Genomic DNA, 25,459 nt, shown 5'->3' with positions numbered 1-25,459 from the left:
ATCGCCGTAATTGGGTGACTGGTTGAAAGACATTGCTACCTTTAATTAAGATGCCTCTTCAAGAGCCAAATATAGTTAAGGGCCCACTATGGACTTGTGCAACGTGGAGACTGGGCCGATATAGCAGATTGACACCTTATGTGAACAATCTATGCACAGTTTAATCTTTTACACAGGTGTGCGTTTCATCTCTTATGTCTGTTACTGGAACATTACTTTCGATCATTTTGTGGCTAGGATAGGTGTGCACAAGTGGTATTAGGGAAGGGATGGGTAGCTCCTGTGATGACCAAGATATTATTGCTTTAGCACAATGTTGTGACAGTGCTGTTGTAAGTTCTTTGCTTCTGCTGCTTCCAAAAAGGGTGCAGTAGAGCTTCTTTCTATTCTACTGTTTTGTCCGAGAACCGGAGAATGACAAGAGGATTCTCTTTCTGGTAAAGTGTTCTCTGTGCTAATGGGAGCTATTGTCATCTCATACTCTAACGAGACACCAATAGTCGTAGCCACTAATGGAAACCAGGTAAAAACTAAATGTTTAGACAAATCTCAATGTAAGATGCAGTGTTTCTAATAGATATTAAGTCCCACAGACTACTCACTTGAACTTCTTCTGAGGTGTCAAAGTGAATCCAGAATTTAACACTTACAGCACTTACAATCCCCGCCAGCCCTGGATTTGTGGAAATGAGCCTGTTTAGGGGCCCACCGGTGCAGGGGTTCACCCTTATCTGTCCACGGGTCCTTGAACCAACAAAGAAGAGATTGGCACTGAAGCTGGAATTCAAAGAACAAGTTTATCCACTCATGAGTGAAACCACATCCATACAACACCCTCAAATGTTCCCGGAGGTACTGACTTAAATACACAGATCATGGGCCTTTTATACTGAGTTTTCTGCACTGGTAAGCATGTAGTTACAAATAGAAGGTACAGGCCTACACAAGAATAACTACCGACTAACATTGGGAAATCACTTAGCAAAGTGGGAGGGGGGATCAGGAGTGCTTATGGCAGCACTAAGATTGACAGTTGAGTCTGAGACCAGGTGTTCTGGCAGCTACAAACTCTTTAGCATGCATATTGCTTTTAGCAGAGTCCGGAGTTGAACTAAAATAGACAGCACAGGCAGGGAAAAAGACTAGCAGCAGAGGATGGAAGAATTACATAGCTGACAAAATGGATGCCACAAACAAGGTGGTTTCAGCTGATGCTAACAGATTATTTGCGATTTCCACAGACGACCCTTTTAGCATATGCTGAAGACATCATCCTATACTTTCGAGGGAGTACGGAAAACATTGTGCACATCTATCTGCATTAATTCAGTAATTTCTTGGTCCATTGCCAAGCGAGCATTTACATTTGTGACATTTCGTTTAGCTGGTATACATGAGGTACATGTGGGAGCACAAAGGGAACAGAGCATTGGGCCACATTGGATACATAAGCAGCAGGAAAAAAGGATCGCAACAAATATACATAGAGGTGACAACTTCCAGCCCCAAGCAGTAAACATAGTCCTTCTCCATCCAGTCAAAGTCCATGTTCCTGAATCCTGATGGATTTCAGTGGCTATTTTGTGCAGTTTAGAAATTGCTTCAAAAACTGAAGGGGTGTGGTCAGGGATAGAGACACAGCAACTACTTGCAATGATGCAGCATGCTCCATCACGGTCCGCAAGGATGTCGAGGACCGTCTGGTTTTGGAGCGCCACAATCCTCGCAATTTGCAGTTCTTCTGTGATATTCCCAAGGGCCATAGCTGTCTGATTGATTATAGACTCTACAACACGTCAAGTGCCTAAGTTTCCTACTGTTTAAGGCTGCACCAACAAAGAACAGCCCCAAATTAAAGTCAACATATTGCTGCAGTGCAGTATCAGTCTGATCCACCTCATTGTGATCTATTGTCCTCTTAAATCGGCTCTTGGAAATGTCATTGTACAGTTTATATTCTTTGTGGTAGGAATCAGGAGCCAAAAACACAGGTGGTAGCAAAAAGGACACGTAACAGCTTACGGACCACCCAATAGGTTGGTGGTAATACCCATTACTTCCACAAATGAAATAGGTGTAATGTGATGACAAAAAACTGCTATTGTTTATTGCAGTAATGTTCTAATACAGTCACTTTTTGCACAGGGATGCTACCAATGCTGCTTACACAAAGATCTGCTTGAGCTCTAGTAACAGCAATGACAGAAGGTCCATTACCCTTGACAATTTCCCATTTAGTTCATAAAGCTTGCAGATCTCCTTACTCATCAGGATAGCAGACTTTATTTAGCTGAGCATTGAGTCCTCCTACACCGGCATCAGTGATATTAGCAATTTGAGAAGCCCATAACAGTGCGCACCAGGCTCTGCAGGAGCTGTTATGTGAAAATGGCAAGGAAATTAAAGGCGTTCCTCCCTTCTTTTGATGAGCTGGCATCATTCCACACACACCCAACAGTTGGTGATGTTCGTAGCATTGTGGGTGTGAAGCAACATTTGAATGAACGTATTGTTGAGGTAGGACATCCTGTGCTGCTGCTCATGATAGAGAAGAGTAAAATAGTGGTGCTCAAAGGGGGACAGGAGTAGTAGCGGTCAGTAGGTTTCGAGCAGGAGTTACTCCCTCTACAACCCATTGTAGTGTAGTTCCTATATCCTTGATAGGCTCTGCACATTGGAATAATATACACTATAGTTTTGACATAGGACTGAGGTCAGTATGTCTCTATAGAGTACATTAAACTTAATTACTTGTGTGTGCCAGCTAGCTCAGAGGTAACTAGAAAACTTCTCGAATAATCAAGAAGGGATTAGTTTCTGACAACCGCATAAATATGACAACTTTGTTTCTCTTAGAATCGTAACAATCTCAGAATCGAGGAAACAATAGATAACAGTTTCACTCAGTCAATCGTGCATGCTTCGTTTCTTCAGAGTTACACAGAAATAGAAAGACGGGCGTTTCAATAAAAAGGGGTTTATTGAACAGTCTTATTTCACGTGCAAGAGCTATGAACTGCTACAATCGTAAGACAGAATGAGAAGTATATTATGTACAGCTTTAGCAGTAAGATAAAATAATACTGCAACAGCATGGTTTGTAGCTATGACAGATATTCATAAAAATACATACATAAATAACACAGGCTAAAATGTTAATACTCACCTGATGCTTCTAGCTAGTTCTACCCCAGTGTACCTAACCTAAGTGTAGTACGAGGTAAGAAGTAGGTGCTGTTTGTCTATAGTCTAGTTTAGCTATAGTTGCCAAAAGTCCCTCTAGGTTCTAGTCCGCTCCATACCTTAGAATAAGTGAGGTTGGAATCTCTTTCCGAGTCTCGATCTCTAACACCCCGCAAGGGGATTCTCTGCGAGGAGGATGACAGCGTCTGGTCAGTGCTTCAGGCGGGGACTTGACTTCCTTCCGAACTTGCCGTGGCGAGCCGCGTTGTGCAAGTAGGCAGCCGAACTGTGGTTTGCCATGGTAAGTGAAGGTATATTTATACCTTGAAGGTGTCCAGGAATGCCAGTATTGACGTAAAAGTCGGGCAGAAGAACGTCATGAATGAACCCCTAAGGAATAGATGTTTATGCATAATAAATGAGTTCTTGGAGAAATCAATATCCAAGCAAGGGGAAGTCCTAAAGGCTTAAGAGTCTGGTTTTCCAAGAACTTGTTGTGATGTAGATGAACAGATGTAGGTGGCCATGCCTGTATTTGGTTAGCATGGATAATGCCTAAATAAGGGTAGGATTTCTATGCCTAAATATGGGCAATGCGAATTGTGCCTATATAAGGACATAAATCGGGAAACCTATATATGGTATCTAAATCGACACAATACTATGTGATTGTAGCAATCAGAACAATAATTGAAGTGATCTAATAATAAACATACTCTTTCGATCACAAAGTCTTGCAGCAGTTGATTTCTCCTCCGATTTCTCATCTTGACGTTGAACAACAGAACAGATAACACACTAAGGTCCTGGGCAGATGTTGGTTTCTTCACTGAGGTTGAGACGAGTGGCTAGGGAGCTGGCTCTCTGGAAGGACTTTGTCACCACGTAGACTCAAGGCCGTAGATCATGGCCCTCACCCTGCGACCAGTCTGGAAGCGTTTCCCGAACCTGTTGCTAAATAGAAGACAAACTATCAGTCAACTGAGACAAATAGTCATTCATCAATACATAAGGTACATCGTGTATAGGGCGTGGCTTAGGAATCCCCCAAATATTTATTGGTCTCCCAAAAACCACCTCATATGGTGTGAGGCCAGATCGTGTATGTGGTATCGATCTAATGGATAGCAATGCCAAGGGCATTTCAGAGATGCGGAAGCTTGTATTTTGGCCAACTTAAGTTTGAGGGTTGAGTTGTATCATTCCACTAGCCCTGCTGATTGTGGGTGAAAAGCAGCATGTAACTTCTGCTCGATTCCCAATCCTTTCATGAGGTAATCAACAACTTGCCCAATGAAATGGGGTCCGTTGTCATTCCACAAAACTCTGCAAATGCCAAATCGAGGGAAAAACTCCTTTAGGAGCACCTTTGCTGTAGTAAGAGCTGTATTATCTTTCGTAGCGTATGCATCTATCCATTTACTGAAGGCACATACCACCACTAAGACATATTTTAGATTATTGCAGTGTTCAAGCTGGATATAATCCATTTACAGAACCTCAAAAGGTGCAGTTGGTATTGCAAACCCTCCTGTTGGAGTTTGTGTTCCCTTTCCAGGATTATACTGGGGACAAATCAGACAAGACTGGACTATCCTTTTAGCTGTGCCGGCAATATCTGGATGATCCCAAATTTGCATAAGTAGTTTAGCTATTGAGGATGCTCCAACATGTGCTGGGCCATGTGACTTATAGGATATAAATAGGCTGTAGGCAATTTCAACTTGGCCTTTTCTTTATTCCTCCAACAGCCCTCATCATCCAATGTCCCCTCCTTAGACCATTGGTCTAATTCATCAGCAGAGGCAGATTGTTGCATGTCCAGCACCTCTTGCCTGGCATCATGCCAACGTTCAGCCTGTGAGTTCACCACATACATAGATGTAATACTTCCCTGCATTGCAGTCTCAAGGGCTGTGTGATCTGCAAAGGCATTGCCCTGTCCTATTTTATCAGTCACTTGTGTGTGCTACACTTAACAATCGCTACTTTCTTAGGATATGTCATGGCAGTAAGGAGATTATGTACTAATTCCCCATGCACTATTTGTGTCCCGTGTGATGTAAGGAAGCCTCTTTTCTTCCAGAGTAGCCCAAAATCATGAGCCAGTCCAAAAGTATATCGTCTGTCGGTGTAGATGTTAACGAACAGATCAGTACTAAGCCTCCATGCTCTTGTTAGCGCTATCAACTCAGCTGCCTAAGCTGACTTCTGTGGGATACGAGCTGTCTCAACTGTCTGAAGTGTTGCAATTGTGTAGGCAGCAGATGTCTTGCAATCGGGCAATTTCAAGCAGGACCTTTCGACCCACAATTCCCCATCAACACTAGAAAGGGATTGGATGAACTACCTCGTAGCATAGACGCTGTTGGGGTGAATGTTGTACAGTTGTGATCAGTTTGGTTGACTGGTCAGTGCACCACGTTCTGATTTGGCTGGAGTACGGGGGAAGGGGATTGACTGCATTTTGTTTTGTGACCTAATAAAGTCTGTTTAAAAAAAAAAAAAACACTAGAAAGGGATGTATCCTGTAGGTCAACACACCATTTGTTTGTTCTTCAGTAAGGGCTATACAAGCATGTGACTCTTGTGACTGAGGCTGAGCAGCTGGAAAGCTGAACATCTTTTCAGTGTGATATGAGGGGCCAAAAGTGTCAATTCATAGCCTGTCAAGCGAGCACTAGTCAAATGCTGTGTTTTCGTTTGGTTTAACATGGCGTCATGTGAATGGAGCACTAACACAAGCAATCTATGTGACAAGACTATTCCCTCACTTTGACGTATGGACACAGCTGGCGCTGCCACCGATCGAAAACACCCAGCTAACGCACGAGCGACTGGATCAAGGACAGCTGAAAAATAGGCACAAGGACGCTGCTTATCACCATGTATCTGGGTTAAAACCGAGATAGCGCAACTGTCCCTCTCGTGTACATAGAGTGTGAAGGCCTTAGTGTAGTCTGGAGTTCCTAGTATTGGTGCAGAACAAAGAGCTTGACGTAACTCTTGAAAAGCATTCTGGCATTCAGTAGTCCATAGTGTCTTTAGTCAAAAGGGCCAACAAGGGTTTAACAATGTAAGAAAAGCTAGGGATCCACTGCCTACAGAAAGAAGTAAGACCAATCAGTACACGAACATCCTTCTGAGTACAGGGCACATGTGTGTCTAAAATAGCTTGAATGAGGTCTGGTGTGAGTGCACGTCCCTCCTTAGACAGGAGGTGACCTAAATAGGTAACCTGCTGTCTACAATATTGCAATTTCTTCCAAGAGACTTTGCGACGATGAGAGGCAAGGAATGATAATAATAATAGTGTTCCTTCTTCACACTGTTCAGGGGTTTCAGCAGCCAACAAGATGTCATTGACATATTGAATAAGAGCCACCCCTTTTGTTACAGGGAAATAATCAAGCGGCCTCTTCAATGCCTGGCTATAAATGCTAGGACTCTCTGTATACCCTTGTGGAGCTCTACAGAATCTGAATGAGCGATTTTTCAAAGTGAAGCCAAACAAATAACGGCTGTCAAGATGAATAGGTATTGAAAAAAATGCATTCCTCAAATCTATCACACTAAATGTAGTTGCAGTAGGAGGAACCATAGTGAGAAGTGTTGTGATGTCAGAAAATACCGGACATTGGAGCACTACTATCTTGTTGACCTCTCTCAAGTCAATGATAGATCTATAAACTTTAGAATCCGTGTCTTTTTAGGTCTAGCCTGGCGTTAGAAGCACGCAAGTGCTGCACTCGCCATGTGAGGACCTTTTGTGATCAATTCAGCCAAAGCTGAATGCACGCACGTCCAGATGGACAAAGACGGCTGCTCTAGCAATCGTGTACGGACAAAAAATGCACGTGCATGTGGACAACTCGACGCCATCTAAGTTTGCTTTAATTAGCGTAGGGATGTGCACACACATGCGTATTTTTTTGGCCGTACGGTTTCACTTTCATTCTTTCACGGCCGCTTTCTGGTTGTGCGGATCCATGCAGGTGTGAGCACTTGAGCGAGAATGAGGCTGCCCTTTACAAACCTCGTTACGTGATACAGCGGTTGTTCGTGAATTCCAGGATGGTGGATACGGAAGGGTTTTTTGTTGTTGAGATCTGTGGAAACTCTGTGAAAGCAGCAGAACTTGACTTAACTTGCTTGGTGATACTTGGCTACGGTAGAGTGATGCGCTTATGGTTTCGGTATTTGATCTAGCGCCGGAGGTTTGGATAACTTTGCATAGACTAGGACGGACGACTGCCTGGACGTGCCCACGCCTGGGTTCTTGTTGTTGATACTCGTGCCAGTTATACCAGGATTTTCAGAAACTACGAGAATTTTTAGCTGCTCTATGGTAAGTACGGCTTACCACTGTTCATTTAATTACTGTTATTAATAGGAGTAAGGACGCATGACTCTGTGTTGTTTATATTAGCACGCGGCATTGTATTTCTATAGAGCTTACTACTCCTGACGAGTCGTCGAAGCGCTATTTCGGCGAGTAGTATTGTCACTTATTTGGTCATATCACATGCTGTTTATTTAAATCACTTCCATAAGTATGAGAAGACTGCTCGAGGATATTTGTTTGTGGTTGCTGTGAACATGCGGTTTAAACCCTGTGGCACAAAACCCAATTCATCTCGAGGGTGATCCCACTGTGCGCGCGCGCATGAGATGGCCGTGTTTCTCCTACTTTCCCTGTCATTGCTCCGCCCAGTTATGATTTAGCGGATGCGGAATACATGTGAGCGTATATGTGAACGTGCCAACTAATTTGTTTGTTTTTAATTTTACGTGGAGGCCGTCGTTCGTGTTTGTTAGAATAATACGTGCATTTCATCTAAGTAGTCTTTACAAAAGGATTATGTACGAATTGAATGGAAACCGGTTATCGCAGGTAAGTTCTAGTTTGGGTTGACGCACGCCGGCGTCTTAGAGACTTATGAATGTGTGCGTTATATTTTAAACTGTCATTTTTTTCAATGTTAGAGTTAGAATAACTGCAGTGCTACCATGGTCCGTCTAGTACAGGCGTTTTCATTTAATTTGGGAATGTGTGTGCAATTTTGAATCTTGTGAGTCTGTGTTACATCGCCTTACACAACTTGTGAGAGGTAGATATTCGTCTTTGAAAGTAGACTTTCCCGTCGATCATATCTTCTTAAATAAACTCCAGTGGGTACCTTCTCATCATTTGTCTAACACAAGAATGCAGGATCTTGTTACACCACATATTTTAGTCTGCCCCGGTCCCTGCACTTACCACTCCTGCTTTAGACATTTACTCATACCCTATCTTTCTTTATTAATTGTTTACTACCCCTTTGCAACCCCCACTCTTGCTTATCTCAAGCCCATGCACCCTCCATGTTTACTCCTGGGATGCCGCTTTGTCTTGTGTCTGTCTGCGCTGTTCACTCGCACCCTATCCGATTAACAGAGCTCGGGGGATTAAAGCTCGGACAAACAGCGCATCTGTTTGCATTACTCGACGAGTCTGTGTGCGGCACTCAGGACACAAGGACAAGCATCTATAAATGTTACGTGTGCAGTTTTAATGTATTCTCCCGCCATTCCACTTTTGATATCTACCTTTTAAACATCTATTTCATTTTTTCCATTGCCAAGGGGTGCTTGAGTCTCACATTTTTTTTCAGAACAATTGTTCTCGGATGAGTGACCCTCCTGGATGGCGGATATATCACTGGTGAATTCAGAGATGTGTGGCTAGAGAGTAGGATGGATGGATGGATTGGTGGGTGGGTGGGTGGATGGATGGATGGAGGGACGCATGAAGAAATAGACTTACTGGGAGAAGGATAGATGTAGAGACAGATGTAGAAAAGAGTGGATGGTAGAGAATAATTAATAGAATGATGGATGGATGGAAGGAAGGAAGGATGGATGAATGCATGGTAAGAAGGAAGAGTGGCTAGATTAAACAAGCATTGAAAAATGCAATAAGTCTTGCCCTGATTAAGTTAAAGCCATTTGCTTTGCTAATGGTATTGTATAGCAAATGGCTTTAACTTAATTAAAGGCGAGACCTATTGCATTTTCAATGCTTGTTTCAAAATGGGAAGAATAGGGCTATTACAGGTATTGTAAGGAACTTCTTCCTCAACCCCCACTCTGATCAAGTCCTGAACAATATGTATCAATGCTTCATCACCTTCTCGAGAGATTTTATATTGGGGCAGTCGGGGCAACGAAGCTCCTTCCTTCACTTGAATATGTACTGGTGGGATAACCATTTGAGCCGCATCGGTATCTGATGTAGCCCACAAGGTACTAGGTAGCGATGCAAAAGCAATATCCTCTTTAATAAGGAAAGACCTCTCAACCATTGGATAGTTATTGTTGAAAATGATACGCACACCTTCTGGGAAACAACGTATTGTAGCACAAATACCCACAATGTTATCCGGCGTGTTAGGGGAAAGCAGAAATGGACATGTTGCAGTAAATTTATCAAGACTAAATGCAAGTGGTTGTGACATTATACTAAGGGAAGGTGTCCCATCAAAATTATCGTTGTGCCAGACAGGGGAGCCCTAGGAATCAATTGTTTAGACAGAGCACTACGACTAGCTCCTGTCAACCAGAAAGCGATCAGTAGAACCCAAGACGTTTGCATAGACATAGGGACCCCTCTGATCTTCTAGGACCTCAACCAGTTCCTTACCGCATCCTAGGCATTCTATGCATAATCAGAATCCTTAGGACCATCGGCCGAATAATCAGACATTTGGTATTGGTTTCGCCTATCCAAGGTATTAAAAGAATTAGGATTGTTTTCAACTGCCTCAATTCTGGTACGATTATCCATGCCTCCCCTATTTTCTGTGTTCCTCGGGCGGCCACTCATAGTTCCTCCACCCCGCTAATAGTGCTGACCTCGCAAATGGGGGCACTCAGAACGCCAATGTCCAATCTCTTTACAATACGCACAATGATCAGAAGACAAAATTGCTTGAGGGAAAGGGGGTACACCAGGGCGATACATCGCACGGCCACCTCTACCACCACCTCTAAATGAGGGACCATAGACTTGAACCAACATAACTTTTGTTTTTAAGTCCTTAACCTTTTTATCCTCCTTGCCTTTTGTTTCCAATTCCTGTCGCTCATAGTACTGGGCCATAGTCAAGAGAGAGACCGGGGAAGACTTAGTCCATGAACTCTCACTGGCCTTTAGGCAACTAGCTATTTCTGGCAACATGTTAGCCACAAATTTGTCGACGAACAGATGCTTACCCGTGTTATCTGTCAACGACTGCCCACTAAATTCATGGAATGTCTCTTCAAATCGTGTAAAGAAATCCGAAACTGACTCATCCGCTTTATGCTTACAAGACACTAATGTAGTCCAATCTATTTTTTTAGGGGGGTATAAGAGTTTTCAACTTAGTTACAATGGCTTTGGGAAGATCTAATATCACCTGTTGTGGTTTCTGCGCAGGCTCTCTAGCAGCATCTATTTCCTCTAAATGCACCCAAGTATCAGCATAAGCTACATTATCATCTACCTTCCGAATTGATCTCCACATATCGGGGGTAAAATAAGGCCAAAAAACATGTCAATATCAGGCAACGTCATAGTGCAGGAGCTAATAGCTCCTTCTACTGCTTCATAAAAAGCGGCTGGATTTTTGCGCAGATCAGGCAAAGCAGCTTTAAGAACCATAACGTCTGCTCTACTCCAAGGGGTATAGACCCAATTATAAATAAAATATCCCTTCGCATTATCTGAAGTTTTATCGTCACTTGTTCCTGCTCCCTTTGGAGGAACATACAAAGGCGCAGCTTCACACATCGGCTTCACAGTAACTACAATATCACCAGTGTCTTTATCTGTCCCTGTAGCTCCTTCTTGTCGCGCTGGGGTCTGAACTGCTTGTTCAGCCATAGCTTTACCAGCTGCCTTTTTCTCCTCTCACAGACGGAATGCATCAACGTGCAATTTAACCACTCACCTAATTAGATCAGACACCTGTGAAGAAAGAAAGGTTCCATCACTTAACTGTTTATAATCAGAATTTATATCAGAGGGCTCTAGAGCACCAGAATGTTTTTTAAAGCGGAGTATTACTTCCCAAGTAAACATCTCTACAAAATAGAACTGATCTAAATCTGTCCATTGCTTTACGGGCCTTGCGTTCAGTAGTTAAAGTAGAGAGAGTTGTCCGCCCGACTTCCTTAGCTTCATCTTTTTCTTCTGAAGGAAAATGCTCCTCATCAGAACCTTCATTCTCAGGGGCGCTAGGGAATTTATACGGGGTGGAGGTCTGTCTAACAAAATGGAATCATCTTGTGGTCTATTCTGTATGGGATAAATGGGGCGCCTAACAGGGTACTGGGCCAGTTACCTCTAAATGACACTCCCTATCTTCTTTTATTTCTTTAATTTCCTTATTTTCTAATTGCAATGCTCTTTCATAAATCGATTTACGGGTTTCTTTTTCTGCTATAGCTTCTTCTCTCCTCACTCTCTCGTTCACTTCTTTCTCCCACACTCGTACAAAAACATATCGTGTCGACTCTTTCGTTTAAACAGACACTGCTCAACATACTGAATCTTTTTAAAATCAAATGACCCATTTACTGGCCATTGTAGATCAGGATCCTTTTTCGTATATTTGTTCCACAGTGTACTATACATTATGGAAGAAATACCATATTTAATATACATAAACCTATTGGGTGTCCCCTCTAGGGGAGCCGGCTGACTACTTTCTAGATCCATATTGGTACCTCCAAGACAGCAACACATTCTACAAAGTGTGCTTGGAGCAGGCATGCCAAAAATATTATAATCAAATATAATATTATAGTCAAATAGTATTTATCCCAAATATATCAATAGTAGAGAAAAATCTTCTCATTACCTGCCTTAGTTTATTGAAATAAACAAACAAACAAAACCAGAATCTTGGCGAAGCAAATCCAAAACAAGAGTGTTGCTTCAGCGACCTTTCCAACCAAAGTCTCCAACCTCCACCTGCCAAGCTCTTGGTCGACCTAATGGTCACTGCAATACTTACGCCAAAGGAGATCTCAGTCGGGACCGGCCACCACCTGGAGGGTCAGATTAGGAAAACCGGAAAAGCACTTCAGTCTGCAAAGACAAAGGGTCTCCTCGAGCAGGGTACCTCCTCAGTAAAATTCCTGTCCTCCGTCAAGACCACTCCTTTGAAAGGCTGCGTCTCCGATGAGCCCCACGAGTCGGGCGCCAAACTGTGGAAATTAGCCTTTTTAGGAGACCACCGGTGCAGGGTTCACCCTTATCTGTCCACGGGTCCTTAAACCAGCAAAGAAGAGACTGGCACTAAAGGTGGAACTCAAAGAATAAGTTTATTCACTCATGAGTGAGACCATGTCCATACAACACCCTCAAGTGATCCAGGAGGTAGTGACTTGAATACACAGACCATGGGCCTTTTATACTGAGTTTTCTGCACTGGTAAGCATGTATTTACAAATAGAAGGTACAGGCCTACACAAGAATAACTACCGACAAACATGGGCAAATGAGAAATCACTTAGTCGCCAAAGTAGGAGGGAGAGCAGGAGTGCTTATGGCAGCGCTAAGAGGTCAACAGTTGAGTCTGAGACCAGGTGTTCAAACTCTTTAGCATGCATATTGCTTTTAGCCGAGTCCGGGGTTTAACTAAAATAGACAGCACAGGCAGGGAAAAAGACTAGCAGCAGAGGATGGAACAATTACATAGCTGACAAAATGGATGCCACAAACAAGATGGTTTCAGCTTATGCTAACAGAGATTATTTGCGATTTCCATAGATTCCTCAAAACTTTGTGGCCGACTTGAAGGCAAATATACTATTCTAACTCTGGTCCTAGAATATTGGAAGAAAGTTCACTGTCCCCAAAATAGTCCATAAGGTTATAAAAAGTATTAAAGTTGTAATTTTGCATTGCCAGGAACTGCTGCCCTGAGGGTGCAGTGCAAAGTAAAAGAAGAGTAATATCCACCTTGAGGCACTTGGAGAGAGGAAATTCAAATTAGTTTAGCCCCGATGTAAATATCTCAGGGAGGATCAATGATCAAATCCAGGTCGAGGATCAAGCTCAGGACAAGGCCATGGTCTCTGTATTGCTGGCACAAGAGAGCAAGCATCATGCTAAAACAAAAGAGCTCCTGGCTGTTCTGCTTCCTCTTCAGAGCCATTGCCTACTATTCAGTCAGTTCTTCGGGTAAATATCTCAGAGAGGTGAATTTTCCAACTGTGGGTGCATCTGCTCAGCAAATTGAGGAGGAATTTAAGGAGGCAATGACGATGAAAATGTTCTCTTCTCCTCCCTCTGGGATGCCATCATCGGCACCAAGGACATTCAGGAGGCCAACTTCTATATTCTGAATGTCCAATATTATAGGCAGTTTGAGAGATTCACAGTGGGAGATGAACATTAGCAGTTCAAGAAGGTGCCTTTAGGGCTGTCCTCAGCATTTCTGAAAATAATAGGGGTAGTAGCTCTCCTCAGAAATCCAAATGTCTATTAGTCACAACCACCCTTGTTCAGATGTTTAAGTGTTTTGATTAACTGAAAGAAATCTTTCATAGCTTTATTTCAGTCTACCTATTACATGGTGGTGGTGTAGGACATGTATCTTATGACAGGGATTCTTCCTCCATAGAGTATTATCACCTTGGATGGGACATGATTATTTTGTTAGTGTCAGGATCTTACCGGATAAAGGTTCTGCAGGAGCGCCACTGAGTTTCAATGATGCTGTTGCTAGTTCCCAACTTTCCACCCTCACCTAGTGTATCTATCCAACCCTAGCATACACAGGTGATTGGGGAAAGAGGGGAAACAAAACAAGGAAAGAGGGGTAATATCCAGAGAACGGCAGTCTTCACCTCATCTGTGGTCTGGGAACTCGTAAATCTAGAAAGGCACAAAGAGTGAGTGAGTACCTAGATAGTATATGAAGATATACCCTGACCCCCACAACATTAACAAGGGGCACGATAGGAGTCTTGAATACCTAGCTTAGGAACAGTGATGATCGAAATGGAGAGTCCTAAGGAATTTAACAGGAAAGGCACTGGTACGATTTAAGGAATGCACCCTTGTCCTACAGCGTCTTCCATCTGACATATAACTAGAGGTAAAAAAACAGGGACATTGGTGAGTTAGTACAAAATTAATGGTATACTGCACCCTCTGGCAACCCCTGCACAGTACCTTTGTTTTGAAGGGAATAACTCTGTAATACATCAGCAACACCACCGTCTGCAGATGCGTAGGTTCACACCAGATCCAGACTTCTCCCAAATGCGGTGGAAACGGCTCTTCTCTGGGAGACCAAGGAAAACTGTACTGGAAGGGAGGAGAGTAAAGGGAATTGCAGGTTCTAGAGAGTCCAGAAATAGGGGGCGGGAGCGGTTAAACCCGGCCGGCCCACGGGTCAAAATCCGGTAAGGCGGGCGGAGCACACCGCTACCCGAGATTTCCCTCCAAATACTTGAAACCAGGGAAGGAAAAGCGCTTTACGCGCGTAAATCAAGATGTCCCGAGCAGAGTGAGAAGGACTCGGGAAGTCAGAGCTCTGACGTATGGCTGAATTTGAAACGTTTCAGCACATATGCCTATGAATTGAAAAGGGTCACGAAAGGCAAAGTACAAAGACTCCGAGAGTCTTACGAATATCCAAGGACGGGTCGGAACAACAGGAAGTCACTACACAGCCTGGGGAGCAACACTGAACGCGAAGCCTCGAGCTCACCGGAAGTCAGGCTTTTCTACTCGCCTGACTTCAGTGCGCATGCGCATTCGCGAGCGGCCATGTTGAAGGTGATCGCGATCTTCCGTGGTCTGTGTTCGGCAAGCATGACAGTTAGAAGACAACCCAATTTGGCCAGCTGGGTTGGTGTTTTAACCGTTTAGCCTGATGGCTTCTTGCCTGTTCATTTTTCCAGAGGCTTGTTGTGAATGCAGGCACTTCAGTGCACGATCAGAGAAGAACAATATAGTCATCGGTCCTCTAATAATAAAATAGATGCAGAAGTAGAAGTTTGCTGATCATCTTCAGAATTAAGAGGTTTTTCTTAGCCCCTGTTGCCGAAGAATACTCTGATCACCTTCCTCAGGATGTTTTGAAAGTTTTGTTACTGACACATATATGGGAGTAGCATATTCTGGTTGAAGGTCATTTCGTTTGGTGTAGAGATTGTTATATTGATTCTATGCAGGCGCTGACTCTTCATTTTATGGAGTTAGCCTTGCATAAAATGGTCTTATTGTGAATGCGGTTAAGAGTTATTTTGTTGTGATATTGGCTTGTTTACTTTAACCCAAGAAGGGCTTGTTTTTTGAGCTTCCTGTAGTGGTTGGGTTTCTTATAAGCTTACACAACAGCTGTTTCTAAAATCATGTACTGTTCAATTCAGGATTTAGATTTATTGTGGTTTTATCTCATGGCTTCAAATGCTGAGGCATTGCATTCATGTTACATTTATTTCGTGAAATGTAGACGTTTGGTTGCAATGACTTTGACCAAGAAAACTAGTAAATTGCAGGCCGGGTCTGGTTCTTCACCCTATACTCTTTCTCAAAAAGATACCATGGTTTTGCAAGCTACGCCTTCTTTTTTTTTTTTGCCTAAGGCTGTGTTTGTATTTTACATGTCTGTTCTTTCTGGTTCTTTATTTGAATTATTTCATCCTCCCCAAATGCGAAAGGATGACAAAGAACTGCAGTGTGTCGACCCTAAGAAAGCCCTGAATTTTTAAACTGAACTGAATTTTGCATTTCAGAAGAATAACTATTGGTTTCTTTTCTAGGGTACAGGATGGGCTCTGTGGTTAGGAATTAGACTATTTCTTGATGGATCTTGGTAATATTGAAGAAATGCTGTAAGCTACATGGGAAATCTCTGCCTCTTGGAGGGTTGCTGGCTCATTCCATGAGGGATGTGGCTGTGACTTTGCCACTCTTTAGCGATGCCTTTTAGTAATGCTGCTACTTGATCTTCTTTTCATTTTTTCTCAAACTGTTGTCTAGAGATACAGCCGATCTCATTCAGAGTTTTGTGCGGAAGTTTTGTAGTTCTTTTTGGTATAACTGTTCGCATTCCTTCTCCTCTGCATTAGGGAGTATGACTTTGAGAGCGTTCAAGTGAGTATTTTGTATGAGTTAACATGCATTAGGAGAGAAAGTTACTGACCTTTAGTAATGTTCTTTCTGAAGGATATCATTACTTCTGTAGATTACACACACACTGCCACCCTCCTCTCATGAGTCATTTAGTATTACCCTATTTTTGTGGTTTCATTTCCACGATGTTTAAGTTGGGGAGAACTGGTATTACAGATGCAGGTAGCACCTTATATAGCAATTAGCATGTAATTTTGGGTCACAAGATGCTAGTGCTAAATCCAGTACTCTAGTGATGGTAAGTGCTATGAATAAAAAAAATCCATTTTGGGGCTGGAGAAGATGTACAAGTGAACTGGCTGCGGTAGTAATCATAGCCATCAAAAACAACAGAACTAAAGGCAAGTAACTAGTTCATTTGATAGTCTTATCCATCTTTTCCAGCTGGCATTCAGGGAAAGGTTGGTTCCAATTGCTTACGGTGGTTTAGGACTGTTCCTATACATTCTGAAGCAAGGGCCTTGGGTTGCCAAGCATCTCCCAGCACAAGGAATGGTAATTTCAGGTTCAATGAAAACACAATGATTTAGCAAGGAAGGATATGCAAGTTTTACTAGTCCACCAGAAACTCTAGAGTTTGTGGGAAAAGGACTTGTAGGGTGTCCTGTTCACAGAAGACCTGGATAAGTTAGAGGCCAACATATTGAGACAGCCTAGTAGATGTAGGGCTCTGTACTTTCACAAGCATTCATCTTCCTGCTTCCACCAGGCAAAGCTTCACTCACTTCAAGTGAGTCTCCCACAGCAGCTATTCCATAGTCCTTCCTTTCATAAAAACTAAGCGTCCCTCTCTCTGCTTTCCGAGTCACCTCATTTTTGGCCAGGGCTGCAGTACCCCCCCCCCCCCCCCAACACCTCTTTCACAGGCACCCCTTTTCTCCCACTATGCAACAGCAACCTTGACCTCCACCTTGCTACTTTCTTGCTTGATACAGCAGCACGCCTGCTATTCTTACATTTAGCAGCCGCCTCTTTACCAGCACCTTTCAGTCTGCTCCAGTAGCGCCTGGTTCCTCAGTTTTTCCAAAGTTTTCTGAAGTCCCTCTCCTGAAATATTTGGCAGTTCAGTGCTATGTCTGATGAAGCCTCCTGTTTTGTGGATCGACAATGGGACAAATGAGGCATACCTGTGGTCTCCTCCCACGGTTGGCTTGTGTCAGTTATAGGCAAATGAGCAGTGAGGGAGTATCAGGGCTCCTTTCCTAAGTGACATCTCCCATGTTTCACCCAAGAGAAAAGTTCCTTTTTTAAACAAACTCTCGCCCAGTAGTGCCTAATCATTGAGTTCTCTGCAATACATGCTGTATCGAGGCGTGGTTTTAACCTCAACCCTCGCTGGAGCACCAATATGGTGGGTGGGTGGGCGGGCATCTAAGTGTTGCCCACCCACCATGTATGACAACCCAAGTCTGTGACTTTAATGATGGTCCACTTGGCGAGGTTAAAAGCAGAAGGCAATGCTCACAAGTTCACATTGATCTAGCGTCTATGGTCTATATGTTTCAGCCACTTCAGGTGCTAGAAGTCTGGTCTTGTGACTTCCACCATATATGGCAACCCAAGTCTGTGACTTTAATGATGGTCCACTTGGCGAGGTTAAAAGCAGGAGGGAATGCTCACAAGTTCAAGTTGATCTAGCGTCTATGGTCCATTTGTTTCTGCTACTTCAGGTGCTAGAAGTCTAGCCTTGTGGCTTTCATCAAGACCAGACCTAGATCCCCAAATTTGTAAGTCATAATCTATTTGTCCGAGTGCATTTTGCCTACTGATACAATATGCCCTCCTACCAACCGAGAAAAGGGGGGTGGGGGGAGTAAAATCAATAAATCATCTGTTTAGATTCTTATTCGACTGTGAACTTTTCACATGTGCCAAATCCAGGCAGGAATGCAGGTCAGAGAACTGTTGCACACATATCCCACTCCTCTCTTCAATCTGTATGAGTATGTCATGAGTATGATTGGGTGAAATGTGCTGTAACAAACAGACTGTGACATTGGGAAGTTATGGGCTCTGGGACTGGTCCGGAGGAAAAGAAACAGTGGATGGATTTAGGCCCAGCTCTCTGTACTGGGGTAAATGTATGACATTGTTCTGCATTCTGTCCATCAACTGTTGTTTTTGCATTTGTCACCCCGAGTGGGACAGGTATGCCCAGACGTGGGTCCTGTGCTCTGCATGCCACTGGAATCAAGCTAGCTGGAGAGGGGTGAAACCCCGAAACCGGTCCTAGGATGCTTGTTTCAATCAATCAATCAATCAATCAATCAAAGACATTTCTAGAGCGCGCTACCTACCCGTAGGGTCTCAAGGCGCTGGGGGGGGGGGGGGGGTGCCGCTACTGCTCGAACAGCCAGGTCTTCAGCTTCTTCCTGAAGGAGAGGTGGTCTTGGGTCAGGCGCAGGCCGGTCGGGAGGGAGTTCCAGGTCTTGGCGGCCAGGTAGGAGAAGGACCTTCCTCCTGTGGTCGCTCTTCGGATGCGGGGGACGGCGGCGAGGGCGTGGCTGGCAGATCGGAGGTGGCGTTTGGGAGCGTAGAAGTTGACTCGGCTGTTGAGGTAGCTCGGGCCTTGGTCGTGTAGGGCTTTGTGTGCGTGGGTGAGGAGGCGGAAGGAGACTCTCTTGCTGACGGGGAGCCAGTGGAGGTCTCTCAGATGTCCGGAGATGTGGCTGGTTCGTGGGATGTCGAGGATGAGTCTGGCTGAGGCGTTTTGGATCCGCTGGAGTCTCTTCTGGAGCTTGGCGGTGGTGCCGGCGTAGAGGGCGTTGCCGTAGTCCAGTCGGCTGGTGACGAGGGCCTGGGTGACGGTCTTCCTGGTCTCTGTGGGGATCCACCAGAAGATCTTCCGTAGCATGCGTAGGATGTTGAAGCATGATGAGGAGACGGCGTTGACTTGCCTGGTCATGGAGAGGGAGGAGTCCAGGATGAAGCCCAGGTTGCGTGCATGGTCTGTCGGTTTGGGTGCGGTGCCCAGGGCGGGAGGCCACCAGGAGTCGTCCCAGGCGGAGGGTGAGGAGCCCAGGATGAGGACCTCCGTCTTGTCTGAGTTCAGCTTCAGGCGGCTGGTCGTCATCCACTCGGCTACCTCTTTCATCCCTTCTTGTAGGTTGGCTTTGGCGGCGGCGGGGTCGTTGGTCAGGGAGAGGATCAGCTGGGTGTCGTCGGCGTAGGAGATTATGCTGAGGTTGTGTTTGCGTACGATGGCCGCGAGGGGGCTCATGTAGACGTTGAAGAGGGTGGGGCTCAGAGAAGATCCTTGGGGGACGCCGCAGATGACTTCGGAGGCCTCTGACTTGTATGGTGGTAGGCGGACTCTCTGTGTTCTACCGCCGAGGAAGGAGATGATCCATTCTAGCGCCTTGTCCTGGATTCCGACGTTGCTGAGGCGCCGTACTAGGGTGCGGTGGCAGACCGTGTCGAAAGCCGCGGAGAGGTCTAGGAGGATGAGGGCCGCTGTTTCTCCATTGTCCATCAGGGCTCGGATGTCATCGGTGGCGGCGATGAGGGCGGTCTCGGTGCTGTGATTGGCTCGGAAGCCGGACTGAGAGGGGTCGAGGGATCCGTTTGTCTCGAGGAAGGCGGCCATCTGCTTGTTGACGGTCTTCTCGATGACTTTGACTTGGTTTCCAGTCCAGGGAGGACCTGACTTGGCAGTTTGGGCTGGACTGTTCCCATCAGGCACAGGGTCAAGACATTAGGATGACAGGACGTCAGAATGTAGGGACTGAGTCACTCTACGCCAGTACCTGTTGGTCCAAATCCTGGCTAGCTCACAGTGCCTCACTTGAACTCCTAACCTTCTCAGAGTAGCAAGTGATTTTGAGAACCTCAAACATGACCCTCTACTCCTCGAAGAACTGTGGAAACTGACTTGGTTACTTGCTCACTCATGCATGCCAACCCACGGTAGATACTAGAAAGACACTAAAGGTTTATAATTTATTTATTGAAACTTTTTGTAGTCCAATATGAAGCAAATGTGTTGCGATCATTAGGCAGAAGCAACTAAATAAGTAATCAGCATTACTAACAGGGTGTATAGGACAAACATCCCAACCATGGCAAATTATTTATCTGGCTAAATCTACGCCTACTGTGTGAGCACAGGGATATAGTGGTGATCTCTAGGACTCGTCTAAGACCTCATACCTGGTGTTAGTAGTTAGACGGTCTGCATCATAAGTGTAAACTTGCTTTATGCAAGGCTGCAAGTCAGACACTGCTGTTGCTCCAGAACAGTCTTCTCTGCCGGAATCCTCTTTAGCACCCAAGGGGACAGGGCACAGAAACAATTGCGTTGTGTCCAATGTTAGGAACTGCTGCTGAACAAGCAGAATCAAAAAATAGTACCGTATGTTATGTACTGGAAGCAACCTTGTACGAGATGGTCTGACTAAATCCCAAGAAGAGTCCCCGAATAACAAGCAATGTGCAGAGCATAGTCCCAGAACAAGGTCGCGAAAACAAGTGTATTATATGTAGCCATGCAGAGCAAAGGCAAGAAACTCCAAACTAAGGAAGAAACAAAGTGGGCCCAAAGGCAACTCACTACACCCTCAACAAATGGAAAACAATTTACAATGAGGCTCCCCGCCCTTTTAATAGCCCCTCGATGAAAAATGAAGTTTTTACTTGAGTGAAATCAGGATGATTTCACATAGGAAATAAATGGTTTGAGTCTCTTCTGATATCCTATAGGCAATGGAAAAGTGCCAACCCTTAGCTAACCTTCTCCCCTTTTTGATTTAGAGTATCCAAACTGACAAAAGGGGAAGAAACCAGACTCCTAAGTGTATATTCATAAGGAGAAGCAGCTCTGTGTGGCTGGGATCTAGATTTGTACAACATTTTCAATCTTTCCTACCACTTGGTTTAGGAGAAAACTTTGAGAATGACATCCAAAGTATATGAGATCTTTGTGAAATTGAATTAGACCCTGTCTAGCAACTACTCAAATATTTGTTTTCAATCTTTGCAGCACTGATTCCTGAGCATGTTTACAAAGCTACCATGAAGTTAGAAGGCTCATAAATTCCACTTGATAATAATAAAAAAATCATCTTCAAATGTTTGGCCTGAACATAACAAAAATCAAACTCTTTGCTCCAACCCAACACGGATCTCTGCTTAATGCTATAAAACAAGCAGAACTGTTCACCTTGTTATAGAAACTAATTGTTAGATCACTGGGATTCTGTAAATACGGTCCACCTCTATCTTAGCCTTCACTAGCAAAATTGTGGAGTGTGAATTCACTGGTCACAAGAAGGTGTAAACTCAAACAGTACTATAACCAAAGATGAACGAGTTTCCTACCTATTTTACTAATATTCCAAAGACCAATTTCTCATAATTTTCAAGGCTGAGGTGCCTTGGAACCCACAGGGTGTTTTAAGAGAACCATCACTCCCCTACATGGTAGGTGACATGCTTCATCATTGGGTTCCCACCCTGGTTGCTGAATGCTTCCAGGGTGTGCTACGACGCCCGATTACAGCGGAGATTTTTTTTGAGTTATATATGGCTGTGAAGGTGATGTTCAAATTGGCTCAAGCTTTCTGATCCCTATTCAGGTGTTTTTAATAGTGGAAATCTCGGCCCATGTTAAAAACAATGCTGGATAGATGTGGGATTTTAATTGATCCTACTTATTTTAAGTGTGGTCAACATGTCACGCTGGACTACCAAGGATGTGCAGGTACAATGGAGGGTGTGACACCTTGAGGAAAGTATGACAACAGGGTCCACCCCATCGGAGCATCCCATGTAGCGGAAAACAAATACATTAAAAGATGAATTGCAAGAGGTGATTATCTCCACAACTACTTGGGTGTGTAAGTACAAACCACATGCAACTTTTTGCATGCCATTGAGCGCATGCATAATTTTGATCCTGATAAAGTCCCACTGACCCTTAGAGGCATGAAAAAAGATGGCTGAAACATGTTGACCCTACTTTGGATAAGTGGGATCAACTAAAATTCCACATCTATCCACCATTGTTTTCAACATTGACCGAGACTTCCACTATTAAAAACTGACGAATTGTGACAGTGAAAGGTGATGTTCAAATTGGCTCAAGATTTCCTAACACACAGTCAAAGATCACCCAAAAAATCTGCTCTGCTGTAATCTGGCGTCATAGCACACCCTGGAAGCATTCGGTGACCAGGGTGGGAACCAAACGATGAAGTATGTCACCAACTAAGCAGGTGAGTGAGGGTTCTTTTAAAACACCCTGTGGGTTCCAAGGTACCCCAGCATTGAAGATTATGAGAAACTGGTCTTATGGAACATTAGTCAAATAGATAGCAAACTTGTTCTACTTTGGTTATAGTAATGATTGGTTGAGAAGGTGAACAGGTCTTTACTCCTGCTTTCCTCTCCCTCACATTTGTTTGCATAGGTAAACTCAAACAACAGATAATCATGTTTCATACCAAGAGAGGCACAGAAAGAGTAATAATCAATATTCAAAAGAAAAAACCTCTGGATTTCTTGACTTGACAATGTGCAAACTGAAATCCTAATTGTTCTCGAACTGTTGGCAGCATGATACTGTAAATCATAAAATGTTATGAGAATGCTCAGAAAATTGGATGTGTTCACTCACTTGAACCAGTCTTTTGTATATACCCTTAGCCAGAATATTAGAATGGATTGTGCATATTCAGAAATTGAAAGCTCATTTGTGGGGCGTCCTACTGAGATGTCTGAACAATGCACACGTCTAGAAGAAGGGGAGTTACATTTGCTTGAATGTTTTAGAGACGTAAATGGTAAAACTAAGAATCATTAGATGACAGTGCACTGTTCAACTGGCTGGAAGAAACAAACCAGTGAACCCAGCTGCATTCGTTAAGAATTTTAGAGTGTGGGTTGATGCAATCTCTTGTTGGGCCATCAAATCACTACTCTAGTTCTAAAAACCTGTTATTACATTATGTTGGTAAGAACAGTCCTTTGTTGTTGCTATTATCGCATTGTCTCAAGAGGACCAAGGCCTTGGTGGTGTTGAGAATGCATTACTGCAACATTGTCCATGCAGGAGATCAAAAGAAAGAGATAGCGAATTACTGCAACATTGTCCATGCAGGAGATCAAAAGAAAGAGATAGCGAATTACAAAGCAGGCAGCCAAGCTTGGCCTCAACCCAAAGGTGTTGCCGCACATCACCTAGCTCTCGTGGGCATTCACTGTCTCACCCAGGCCCACAGAATATAGTCCAAACTTCTCTAAACCATTTTAAAGTATGGGAAGCCTATGGCCCAAAATGCTTAAATAGATGTTTTTCCCCAAACCATGCACCCAACCATATCCTGAGGTCCAGCAATGCAAATCCGATCATGTACAGCACGTTCAGTTTAATGTAGTACAGAGGCAGGCGAATCCAAGTGATAGGGTTTCGAATGGAGGACCTGATGTCCCAACCAAATCTGACTGACTTCAAGAAAATCTGAAAATGTATGGGTTTAAAGTGGGGAATAGTCTGCCCAAACTCCTCCCTCTTGTCCTCTTCTTATATATAAAAAATTTAAAAAACATGGAGTATGAATCCTGCCAGTCGCTAGAGTTGAGTGAATAATTCATAGCCCCACAGCCCAGTTATCATGAACTTAGCTTTAACCCAACCTGCAATCTTTCACTACATCACCAGTGCTACAAAGCGGCAATTGTCTCAAGCTTGAGCCTAACAAAACAATTGACTAAAGAAGTGGATGAAAGCAATGCTACGTGGTTATGTCGTTTGTGTACAATCATAACTGGCGACGGATGAGTTCTAACTAAAAATAACTAGAGGAAACACTTCTTGAATACATATTAACATTCTCAGTGCAAAGACCAGATGGCTTAATTCACGACATAGTACGACACACTATGAAAATGTTAATCTAACAGTTTTACTCCATAAGCTGTCTTTGCATTCCCTTGCAGATTGGCCCTGAACATTATCTGTGCCAGCCTACAGGCGAGTGCAAAGACTTTATCTAGGATAAAACTTTTGGATAAGCATGAACGCTATACCTTAAGTGTGCAAAATCACAACACGTTGCTGGTTCCATATAAAGTTCTGCATGTTAGTCCGTCACACTGTTGAATATACTTTAGTTTCCACTGTGTGTTGTTTTTATGGTATTTTCCCTTCTCATCGCTCTTAGTTTCGAGTCTAAATCCGGCGAAACCAAGGGAGAGAAAGACGACAGGACATCGGTAAAATAATACCATTACAAAAACACACACAATGGATACAAAGTATACATAACACACCAAATAGAATGTCACTTTAATGGGATAGCGGGCATTTAAGATCCAACAGGTGTATTTGATCTGTTATCTATGCTACGAAACTGTCCACATTGCATTACAGCGCTCTACAGAGGAATAAAAAAAAATGACCAAATATTGATGACCAAAACTAGTAGCATATCAAACACAGATGTATTGCTGCCTGGTGTAAAGCGCTTCAACGTCTCGTTAGGGGTAGTAAACGCTAGATATATACATTTACCTGTACATCGCTTTACAGATGAGCAGAAAATAAGTACCACATACTGATAAACAAAACAAGTAGCATACCAAACACTGATGTGGTGTCTACCGTTCTCTCACCTTTTCTCGGGAGAGAATTTTGAGGGACAGGTGCACTGTATGGGAGTTGGTGCGAAGACATTGGTGGGTGACAAGTGACAACATGGTAAAAATCACCCCCAACCAGTGGACGGATGAAGAGAGGTAACCAACAAGATAGGAACGACAGCAGGAAATATAAGGAAATGAAGAAAAGCAAATGCTTTAACGTCGCATAAATGGTAGTAAGCGCTACATAAATGGAACTAGAATACACGAAAATGGGAGCACCCGTGAGGAGTCTAAGGGTAAAACCATAATGGCTACATGGAACGTTTACCTTGGAGGTTTGAAAGGAGCAGATCGGGGAGAACACAAAATTGCACCCTCGTGTTCTATTGTTTACCAATTTCCGCATTTGGAATGTCACCTTTCCTAGCCGGTGTGCTTTCTGTTCTTAATGCGACTGCTGATACGAGAGGATCCATCTGCTTCCGTGTACGTCATTAGCCCTCACTAATGACATTC

At 43.8% G+C, this 25,459-nt stretch overlaps 1 long non-coding RNA gene across 1 annotated transcript; it reads right to left on the bottom strand.

Moving 5' to 3' along the window:
- Nucleotides 1-3,008: 3,008 nt before the first annotated feature.
- On the bottom strand, nucleotides 3,009-25,412 carry LOC146830368 (uncharacterized). Its single transcript, XR_014961422.1, has 3 exons — nucleotides 25,272-25,412; nucleotides 12,225-12,508; nucleotides 3,009-4,137 (listed from the first exon to the last, which is right to left on the bottom strand). It is a non-coding gene; the product is annotated as an uncharacterized LOC146830368 (long non-coding RNA).
- Nucleotides 25,413-25,459: the final 47 nt, after the last annotated feature.

Source organism: Triturus cristatus, chromosome 5_1, assembly GCF_964204655.1.
Source record: "Triturus cristatus chromosome 5_1, aTriCri1.1, whole genome shotgun sequence".
NCBI classification, from domain to species: Eukaryota; Metazoa; Chordata; class Amphibia; order Caudata; family Salamandridae; genus Triturus; species Triturus cristatus.
This window is presented reverse-complemented; position numbering and strand designations above follow the sequence as displayed.